General features: G+C 31.9%; 1 pseudogene; it reads right to left on the bottom strand.

Annotated features, from left to right (window-relative positions):
• Positions 1-7,277: 7,277 nt before the first annotated feature.
• LOC145585919 (protein FAR1-RELATED SEQUENCE 5-like) lies at positions 7,278-9,210 on the bottom strand (annotated as a pseudogene).
• Between the last annotated feature and the right edge of the window lie 1,554 nt (positions 9,211-10,764).

Raw genomic sequence — 10,764 nt, 5'->3', positions numbered from 1 at the left:
TGTTGCTGTTTAATTTTGTCTTTTTTTGATGTATTTTCATGACTTTTGTGTCATTTTGCTTTCCTTATGAATCGATTATATGTATTTTCATTTTCATGTGTAATTGTTCTCGATTTTATTTTTTGTTTATGTTTTATTTTGATGAATTTTGTGTTATTTTAATTTCTTATGAATCGATTATCATTTGCATGTGTAATTGATCTCATTTTTATGTTTGATTTTAGAGTTCTTATTTGATTAGTTAACTCTGAGTTACTTTATTCATTATGTAGGAGTTATTTCATTGATAATGATTGTAGGATCTACTATACTAGATTCATTATGTAGGATTTACTTATTAATTGAGTAGTTGTTACTTGATTCACTATGTAGGTGTTACTTGATTCATTCTGTAGGAGTTACTTGATGTATATTGTAGGTGTTACTTGCTGTATATTGTAGGTGTTACTTTATTCATTCTGTAGGTGTTACTTAGTGTATATTGTAGGTGTTACTTAATAAATTAAGTAGGAGTTACTTGATTCATTATGTATGAGTTACTTTATTGATAATGTACTAGTCACTTGTTTTATATTTTAGGATTTACTATACTTGATTTAATTAGTAGGTGTTACTTGATTCATTATGTAGGATTTACTTGCTTTATATTTGTAGGAGTTACTTAATATATTAAGTAGGAGTTACTTGATTGATTATGTAGAGTTACTTCTTTTATATTATAGGAGTTAGTTGATTGATTCCATAGGATTTATTTACTTCATTATGTAGCATGTATTTGTTTTATATTGTTGTATTTATTTGTAGTAGCATGTATCGTGTAGTTGTTTTATATTGTTCCTTATGTTTCATGTAGTTGTTTTATATTAGAAGTTGCTTGTTTATTACATGATGTTGCTTCAGTGACTATTTAATTATCTTACTATATAATGTATGAGTGAGTTAATTGTATGATTATTTTGTTGTTTCATTATATGTTTTTATCAGTTTGTTTGTATGTCTATTATATTTATATTTTTTTTTCATTGAAAAAGGTACTGCAAATCAGTTACAAAAGGAAGAAGTGGCTCCTAAAGAAGCAATAAGATATGTACTTGATGGTTCAGGGGCTATTGTTTCTGTAGAAAATGTATCCCAGTCAGAAATTGAAGCATCAAAGGCAGAACATATAGCATCAAATAAAAATGTTCTGGAACAGCTTGAAAATAATGATGAAAATAGTATAAATGATAATGATAAAGAATTTTTTGGGAGGCAGGGTGACATCAATGTTGCTGCTGATGATGGTGAAGATCCTGTTTCCTCAGTTCGGCCAGAGGAAAATTTAATTGAAGTTCAATTATGTGATAAGGGTGGTAATGTTCTTCAAACTGAAGAGGAGGAGGAGGAGGATGTGAAGCCATTGAAAAAGAAGAGGAAATTGATCATTCAAGAAGATGATGATGATTTGGAGGATGTTAAACCAGCTATTAGAAGAGGAAGATTGCCTAGATCTTCTAAAGCTGTTGCTGAAGTTGTTGAAGTTTTGAATGTGGATGAGGGGTAAATATCTCTTGTTCCCTTTCTTTTTATTTGTTATTTTTACGCTATATTCTTTTAATATCTTTTCTAATATATTATAACTTTCTGTTTTAATAGGGATGAAGTTGTTCTTCGATGTAGACCTTCGGGTATTGTTCAGTTGATGAAACGTTTAACTGAGGAACAATTAAAAGCTGTAGAAGATATTGGCTTTGGCAGCTTGAGTTTGATACAATTAAATGAGTTCCCAAAGGAGATGATTAGGTGGTTGTGTGGCTGTTTTGTTCCCAGCAGTCGCATGTTTGTTATGCCGACGGGAAAGAAGTTTCAGTTAACTGCAAATGATGTTCATGATGTTTTTCAAATTCCAATTGGTCCTCTACCTGTTCCTATTTCTAGTGCTCATGCAGACAGTGAGTTGAAGAACACTTGGAAGGATTTATATGGGGGTGCAAAGCATGAAGTAACGGTTCCTCAATTGGTTGAAGGTATGACAAGTCAAGAAGGAATGCGAATGGGGAATGATGAGTTCAAGAAGTGCTTTGTAATGTATTCTATGATAACTTTGCTTGCTCCAACGTCAAATAGAAAAGCTGATTTCAAGTTGGTCTTGGCTTTGGAAAATGTTCATCTATTTCGAGAGTACAATTGGTGCCAATATGTTTTGGATGACTTGGCTGAAAAATTGTCAAGCTATTCTGCAAATCAAAAATATGTTCCTGGTTGTTTGTTGCTGTTGCAAATATGCTATTTTCATAGACTGCGATTTCGGGGTAATGTTTTACCTTCTACTTTGCCCCTAATTCAGCATTGGAGTGATAAGGATTTTAGGAGTCGATTGGCTGATGAAGATAAAGTCTATGGTATGGCAGATCTTGATAAAGTTACTTATCCTGTAACGAAGATATCCAATAAAAATTCAAAGGTTTTTGCTATTGAAGGTAAAAAGACAGAGGAAAAGATAGAAGAGATGAAATTGTTGGAAAATAAGAAATCTGCTGTTGAGGACAAGTCTGTCAATGATTTTCCTCGGGTTGTCACATTCAATTTGCCTGCTGGAATTGAATCAAATGAAGAGATTCATATGCTAGCAAAGAATGTGAGTACTCTTTTTTAATCATTATCATTTATCAAATTTTCTTTTACAAACAAAATACTTTAGTTTGTTATCATTTTAGCATAGATGTTTTTTCCTTTTATGATATATATGTATTTATATAGCTGTAATTTGTACTATAAGGGTTACATGATGGTGGGTTAGGGGTTACTTGATGCCATATATAGGGGTTACTTGTTGGTTATATTTGTTGTTACTTGATGCCACATATAGGGGTTACTTGCTTTTATAAACTATGGTTACTTTCTTTTATAGGTGTTACTTGAAATTATATATGTGCATTTATACATGGGGATTACTTGATGAATTATTTATGGGTTACTTTCTGTTATATTTGTACTATAAGGGTTACCTGATGGTGTGTTAAGGGTTACTTGATGCCATATATAGGGGTTACTTGTTGATTATATTTGTTGTTACTTGATGCCATATATAGGGGTTACTTGCTTTTATAAACTGTGGTTACTTTCTTTTATACATGGGGATTACTTGATGAATTATTTATGGGTTACTTTCTGTTATATTTAGGGGTTACTTATGACATGTATAGATGTTACTTGCTGGTATATATTTATGGTTACTTGATGGTGTTTTAGGGGTTACTTGATGCCTATATAGGATTACTTGAAGACATGTATAGTTGTTAATTGTCATTATATATGGGGGTTAATTGATGAAACATTTATGGGTTACTTGCTATTATATATTGGGATTACTTGATGACTTGTATAGGTGTTACTTGGTTTGATATATGGGGGTAAATTGATGAGACATTCATGGGATATTTGTTGGTATGTATTGAGGTTACTTGATGACATGTATCGGTGTTACTTGATTATATATACTGTGATTAATTGGTGATATATATAGGGGTTCATTGCTGGTATATATGTTGATTAAATTCTTTTACTTTAAATGATTTTAGGATGTTGAAGAGAAGTACATGCTGATCAAAAGAGATTTAAAGCTATTTTCTCACCAATTTGAACAACATATTCAGTCTGTAAGGTCACAATCTGAAGCTGTTCAAATTGATTCAAAGCTTCCAGAAAAAGAAAGGTCTCCTGTTTTAAGTCAGTTGGATCCAATCTTTGATGATTCGTCGTTTTGGGATCAAATTGACAAGATTACAAATCATGTTATTGCAATGAAGAAGTTAGAAGATGAATTGCCTTCTTTTGCTCTGTTTTCTTATACTAATCCTGATCTGGAGATGCCTATATCTCCAATACTGGGTCAGAACAAGGACATTTTTACTGAAATTAGTGCTCAACCAGTTCCAGATATTGATATGAGTTTGGGTGCTGATCCCAATTTAGTTGTGAATGATACATTGAAACTTGTTGAGCCTAATGCTGAAGGTTGTTCAGAGAAGCAACCAGAGATTGTTGCTCCTCTTGCTGATGTTTCTGAGAAGTCTGCTTCTAAGAAAGAACAAGTAGGGATGGTTTCTTCTAAGAAGCAGGATGTTGGGAAAACAGAAAAGAAAGGAACAAAGGAAATGCTTCTGTCTTTTTCAAAGTTGAAAGTTCTGCATTCTGATTGTTTAAGTGATGGTGAGGAGTCTTCTAAAGATAATGAATGTAGTACTAGTTCTGAAGATCATTTAATATGTGATATTGATTGTGGTGCTGCTGGAGGTTATTCTTTACAGTTAATATCAAGGTTTTTGAGAGTTTATAATCCAAAAGCTAAGAGGATGAAGAGTTTAAGGCTTCAAGTTGCTGATTATTGCTTTGGTGACAATTATGAAGGTGTTGATACGATGTAAGTTTTAGGGTTCTAAAAGTGAATATATAGATTTTTTTTGAATTTTTCTTATTAAATAATTTTTTTAATTCTGTGAAACAGGGAAGTTTTGGTTTTTTTTTCTGAATTTTATAATTTGCCGCGTGAAGAATTAATGACATTGATTGAGGAAGAGCTTATTTCAAGTCGGGTTATGGACTGTTTTTTTGTGTTGATGAATTATCTTCAGTGTCAAAAAACAGCAACTGTTGCCAAGTTATATTTTGGTGGTGAACATATGGTAATTGCAATGTTATGCTTTGTTGAATTTTTTTATATTATTTAATATTTTATCTATTATTTTAACTTATTTCTATTTGTTCAGTTACCTCTTTTGCGCTGTATATTCAATGGAGAAGGATGCTCCTTTGAACAAGAAATTTTCGGGGCATGGGATCAATGGCTTGATGCTGTTAAAACTATTGCATTTTTTGATGCAAAGCTGGTATGTCATTTAATTTTATGACTCCAAGTTACTAGATAGCATATTTGCATTACTTGATATTATGTATAATGGTTAATTGATATTGTTTACTGTGCTTGCTTACTTGTGGTTACTTGATAGTATTCCTTCTTGTTATGTATTAGGGTTACTTCTTATGATTTATATGGGTTTTTCTTGTGATAAAAGTTACTTAGTTGTTGGTATGTATAGAGGTTACTTCTATTATTTATAGGGGTTACTTGATGGTATATAAGGGGTTACTTGATATTTATTAGGGTTCTTATTTATTGGGCTTATGTGTTGGTATATACAGGGTTACTTGTTGGTACATACAGGGGTTATTTCCTGTAATTTATTTGTGTTAATTGATGTTGTATATAGGGGTTTATTTATTATTACTTGTTTGCATATCATTAGTATGTATATAGGTTACTTCTGTCATTTATTGGGGTTACTTGATATTTATTAGGGTTACTTATTATTTATTGGGCTTATTTGTTGGTATATACAGGGGTTACTTGTTGGTATATACAGGGGTTACTTGTTGGTACATACTGGGGTTACTTCCTGTAATTTATTGGTGTTGATTGTTGTTATATATAGGGGTTTATTTATTATTACTTGTTTTCATATCATTAGTCATTAATTTAATGTTTCTTTTATGCAGATTTTTATTCCCATCTACTATTTCGATCATTATTCTGTTGTTGTGATAAACTTCATCAACAACTCTGTTGATTATCTCGACAACAGAAGGTATTTCTTGGGAGTTGGAAGGAATATCACTAGGACTTTTGATGAACATCACACATGTTATTATACTCTTGTTTGGTATTTGGTAAGTTTATTAATTAAGCATTATAGATTTGTTTATTCATACTTCGTTGTTTAACTGACCTCTTTTTATTGTTTATTTCAGAGACACTACTTTTCAAAATATCTGGTTTTAAAGAATCATGATCAAGGGGAACTTGTCAACAACTTCCCTATTAGAATGATTCCAATTGATTCTCAGCAGTGTTCAAAGAACAATGATTGTGGGGTTTTCTGTTTATATCATTGTTCTGTATACGAAGGCGAAGTATTTGATTGTAAAAATTTGACAAAGGTATTGCATGGTCATTTTGATATAATTATTAAAATTTTGTGTTTTTTTTTATTTGGGGTATATTGTTTATATTGTTTTCTTTGTTGGCATTGTAGTCATCAAATCGTCTTCGTTACAGAGCTGAAATCTGTGCATCATTGGTCCTATGTAATTTGAATCAATTACGGCTAGATGTTCTGGAGAAGGTTAAAGTTTTTCTAGCCAACCATGATGCAATTTATGATGAAGTAATAATTAATGAAGAGGTTGATAAAGAAGAGCTTCTTGCCTTGGCTAAAGCTGAAAAGGAACAAAAGGCTAAAGAGAAATTGGCCAAAAAAGAAGCAAAACAGAAAGAAACTGAAGAAAAAGAAAAGGAAAAGTTGGTTAAAAAACCAGCCAAAAAAAAAGTTGATGAAGAAAAAGGAACAAAAAAGTTGTCTAAAGAAGAATAAAAAAACAAGGGAAATGAAGAAGCATCACTGGCATCAATTATGGCGGAAACTAAGGCAACTAAGGCAAAGTTGTCAAAGGTCAAAGCAGCAAGTCAATCAAAGCTCCAATCTCGTCGAAAGTAAGAAGTTTTTCAACAGATTCCTTAAAGGTATTCTTTTGAACTAAATATATAATGTTTCTTTATTTGGTTCAAATTGTGTTTTGATATATGTGAATATTTGTTAGTGTACTTTGCTTTATTGCTTTTTTTTTTTATTTATTAAAAGTGGTTACTTTTTTGATGACATAATAATATAGAAGTGGTTAATTCTGTAGTATTTTAGGGGTTTTTTGGATTAGTAATAAGGGTTACCTATTTATTGTTAGAGTAATTACTTGTATAGTATAATAGGTGTTACTTGTATAGTATAAAGGGGTTACTTCTTTTTATTTATTTGGTTAATTGATTGTATATATACAGGTGTTACTTGCATAGGATAATAAGGGTTACTTGAATAGGATAATAAGGGTTACTTCATTTTATTTATTGGGTAACTTGATGGTATATATAGGTGTTACTTGTATAGAATTATAGGGGTTACTTCATTTTATTTATTGGGTTACTTGATGGTATATATAGGTGTTACTTGTATAGAATTATAGGGGCTACTTATATGAAGGGTTACTGTTATAGGATAATAAGGGTTACCTGTCTGTATTAATTAGTGTTACTAGTCTGTATAATAGAAGTTACTTGTATACAATAAATATCATAAAAGAGATCTTAGCATAATATTAGAGTTTAATTACTTAGCATAATAAGGTTACTGAAAGCAAAAATGTCATTACATAGTTATATATTAAAGTAAAACTACATATGTGTTTTATTAAAACAATTTTGGATTTTGAATCGGTGTGGTTGTTCCAAATTCTCTGCTGTCTCCTTTAGCTTGCATTGCTTTTGTTTTTTTTGTGTTCTTTCCTTTCTCGAAATGCCCCTTTATTCTCTTGCTTCTTCCCTTTGTGTTTGCTCTGTCTGGATCCATTACTGTAGGAATTTGATTTTCTGTTTCCTTTCTTTTTTCTCCCGTTGATGAATTTTTGTTTTGTTGCTGTACTTCTCCTTCTGTGCCTTCTTGTTCCTGCCAAAAAAAAAAAAATTATAAATTTGTCTCTAATTGTCCCTGACATGTATAGTTAGGGGAGAAACATATTGTTATCCTTTCCAATTTTCTTTTTATTTCAACAGCTTGTGTTTCAATTTTTTTTAAACTCTTCCTCTACCAACTTCCTTGTCTCTGAGTGTTCCTGACATGTTAATATCAAATTGTATCCTTTTCTTGCCATAATTTGTCTCCAAGGAATGTATTTTACTGGTACTCTTGCATTTGCTTCTGCTGTTTCATCTCTTTGTTTCCATAAATGTGTTTTTGCAAACTTTGTCCACCTTGTTGAGATATACTGTTCTGGTATTCTGGTTACAGAATGTTGCTGTAGCACACGTATAGCATGATAACATAACCACCCCACTTCCTCAAAATTTTTGCAAGAACATGCTACACTGTTGTCTGCTGAGTTGTATGTAACTTTCTGTTTTGATGCTTCATCATTCTCTATCTGCACTTCATAAAAGAAGTAACCTTGAGCTTCCAAATGAAGAAGTGTTATGCACCCAATTGAGTATGCAAATTCTGTTTTAAAATCTCTGAAAATTGTTTGTGTATAAACTTCTGCTGCATGTTTTAGCATTCCATAGAATGGTAAATGTGAATAAGGGTGAGAGTTTGAGCATTTGAAATCTGCATCAGATTCATTTTGCCTCCATCTTTTTATTGTCTGGTTGAATATCTTGAAAAAATCTGTCAAGCTTGTGTTTTTTGTGGCTTTAAAACCTACAGCATTATTGGTACTCTCACTTCTTTGAGAAGAGAGTATACCAGCTGAAAAGAAGTCTTTGCTTAGAGCTGTGCACCATTTCTCCCTTAGGTTGTAGAGTCTTTTGAACCAACTATTTTTCTCAAGCTTGTATGTTTTAATCATATTTTCCCAGCAAGTTTCAAACTCTTCTATTGTTACACAACCAGATAAACACTTGTTGAATGCATCCTTGAAAGTTGTGTCTCTTTTTAGGGCTCCAAACCTTGACACTGCATTCTTAATCAAGTGCCAATTGCAAAGCCTGTGTCTTGATTCAGGTAATACCTGCATACATTAACTTGTTAGGTTTTGTCATTTAATATAGACATAGGTATTTTACAGTGATATAATAGAAACATTAGCATTTACCTTATGAATTGCTATTGACATTGCCAGGTCTTGGTCTGTAAATATAGAAATAGGCTGTGTTCCACCCATAGATTTCTTAAAAGTTTGCAACAACCACTCAAATGTATCAGTTGTTTCATCAGCAATAAATGCACATCCGAACATTACATTCAACCAATGATTGTTGATACCAACTATTGGAGCACAAATCAAGTTATATTTGTTCGTTCTATAAGTGGTATAAAAAACAACTACATCTCCATAGATGCTATAGTCTTCTCTCATTTGTGAGTCCCTCCAAAAAATTGCTGTAAGTTTGCTTGAATTATCTCCACCGCCTACTTTGAATCTGTAAAAGAAACCAGGTTCACTTTCTTGTCTTTGGTATAGCCTGTCTATTACTGTCTGTGCATCACCTCCTTCAATTTCTTTCATTTTCTTTCTTGTTATATAGTTGAAGTGATCTTTCATTGTGTGTGCTAACACGTTGTCACCACCAGCTTCATGAGACATTAGACGATAAGATTATGCTTGCTTTAATCCACTTTCTGCCATCATGTCTATAACTTGTGCTTTTTCTTTTGTTATTTTTCTTTCTGATCTATGTAAATGCTGCCATTCTGGTCTTGTTAGTTCATGGTTGTGTTTCATCATATGCTCTTCAACTTCAAACATACCATCACTATTTTTTTTTGGCTCTAATGAATGCTTTGCAGCCAGTTCTAGTAATAGGCACTTGCTTCACTCTCTTCTGTTTTTGGTCTGGTGGAGGTGGAGTTTTTCTCACTTTTGGTTTAACTCTGAATCCTTCCTTTGAACAAACAAAGTCTTTCCCTTTGATGGTTTTGAGTTCTCCTTGTGTGTATCTGGTTGTTGATTGTCTTACCCCAAATCCAATAGCAAAAGCATGTTTTTGATATACTTCATATATTTCATTCAAAGTTTTTGCAGTAAAGCCAACAAGGCAACCAGTGTAGTCCAATTCATGCTGGTCATCATGTTTACTTTCTTCTGTGAGAGTGCTTTTACTTGATTCTGTAAGAAAAAACAATCAAATGAGTGAGGGTTACTTCTTGTTGTTTATTTGAGTTACTTGTTGTTATAATGTAGGGTTACTTCTTGTTGTTTATTTGAGTTACTTCTTTATAATGTAGCTGTTTGATTATATGTTTGGTTACTGAATTTTCATAGGATGGGTTACCTGTTTAGTGTTATAGGGGTTACTTGCTGTATATTCTAGTTGTTACTTGCTTTATATTGTAGGAGTTACTTGTTTTATATTGTAGGTGTTACTTAATAAATTACTGTGTGTATAGTAGAAGTTACTTGCATCAGCATAGTAGGGGTTACTGTGTGTTACTTGGATAGAATAGTGGGTATTACTTGTTTAAAATGGGGTTAATTACTTACATAGTATAGTAGGGGTTACTTGTATTACTTGAATAGTATACTGGGTGTTACTTGAAAAATATACTGTGTTACTTGTTTTATATTGGAGTTACTTGCATAGTATATAGGGGTTACCAATATTACTTGAATAGTATACTAGGTGTTACTTGAATAGAATACTAGGTATTACTTTTTTAAAATTGGGGTTACTTACATAGTATTGTAAGGGTTACCTGTATTACTTGAATAGTATATTGGGTGTTACTTAAAAATGTACTGTGTTATTTGTTTTAAATTGGAGTTACCTGCATAGTATAGAAGGGGTTACTGGGTGTTACTTGAATAGAATAATGGGTGTTACTTGAATAGTATAGTAGGGTTTACTGTGTGTTACTTGAATAGAATAGTGGGTATTACTTGTTTAAAATAGGGTTACTTACATAGTATAGTAGGGGTTACTTGTATTACTTGAATAGTATACTGGGTGTTACTTGAAAAATATACTGTGTTACTTGTTTTTATATTGGAGTTACTTGCATAGTATAGTAGGGGTTACTGGGTGTTACTTCAATAGTATACTGAGTGTTACTTGAATAGAATACTGGGGGTTACTTGTTTTAAATTGGGGATACTTGCATAGTATTGTAGGGGTTAACAATATTACTTAAATAGTATACTAAGTGTTACTTGAATAGAATACTAGGTATTACTTTTTTTAAA

This window comes from Chenopodium album, chromosome 16 (genome assembly GCF_948465745.1).
Source record: "Chenopodium album chromosome 16, dcCheAlbu1.1, whole genome shotgun sequence".
Taxonomy (NCBI): domain Eukaryota; kingdom Viridiplantae; phylum Streptophyta; class Magnoliopsida; order Caryophyllales; family Amaranthaceae; genus Chenopodium; species Chenopodium album.
This window is presented reverse-complemented; position numbering and strand designations above follow the sequence as displayed.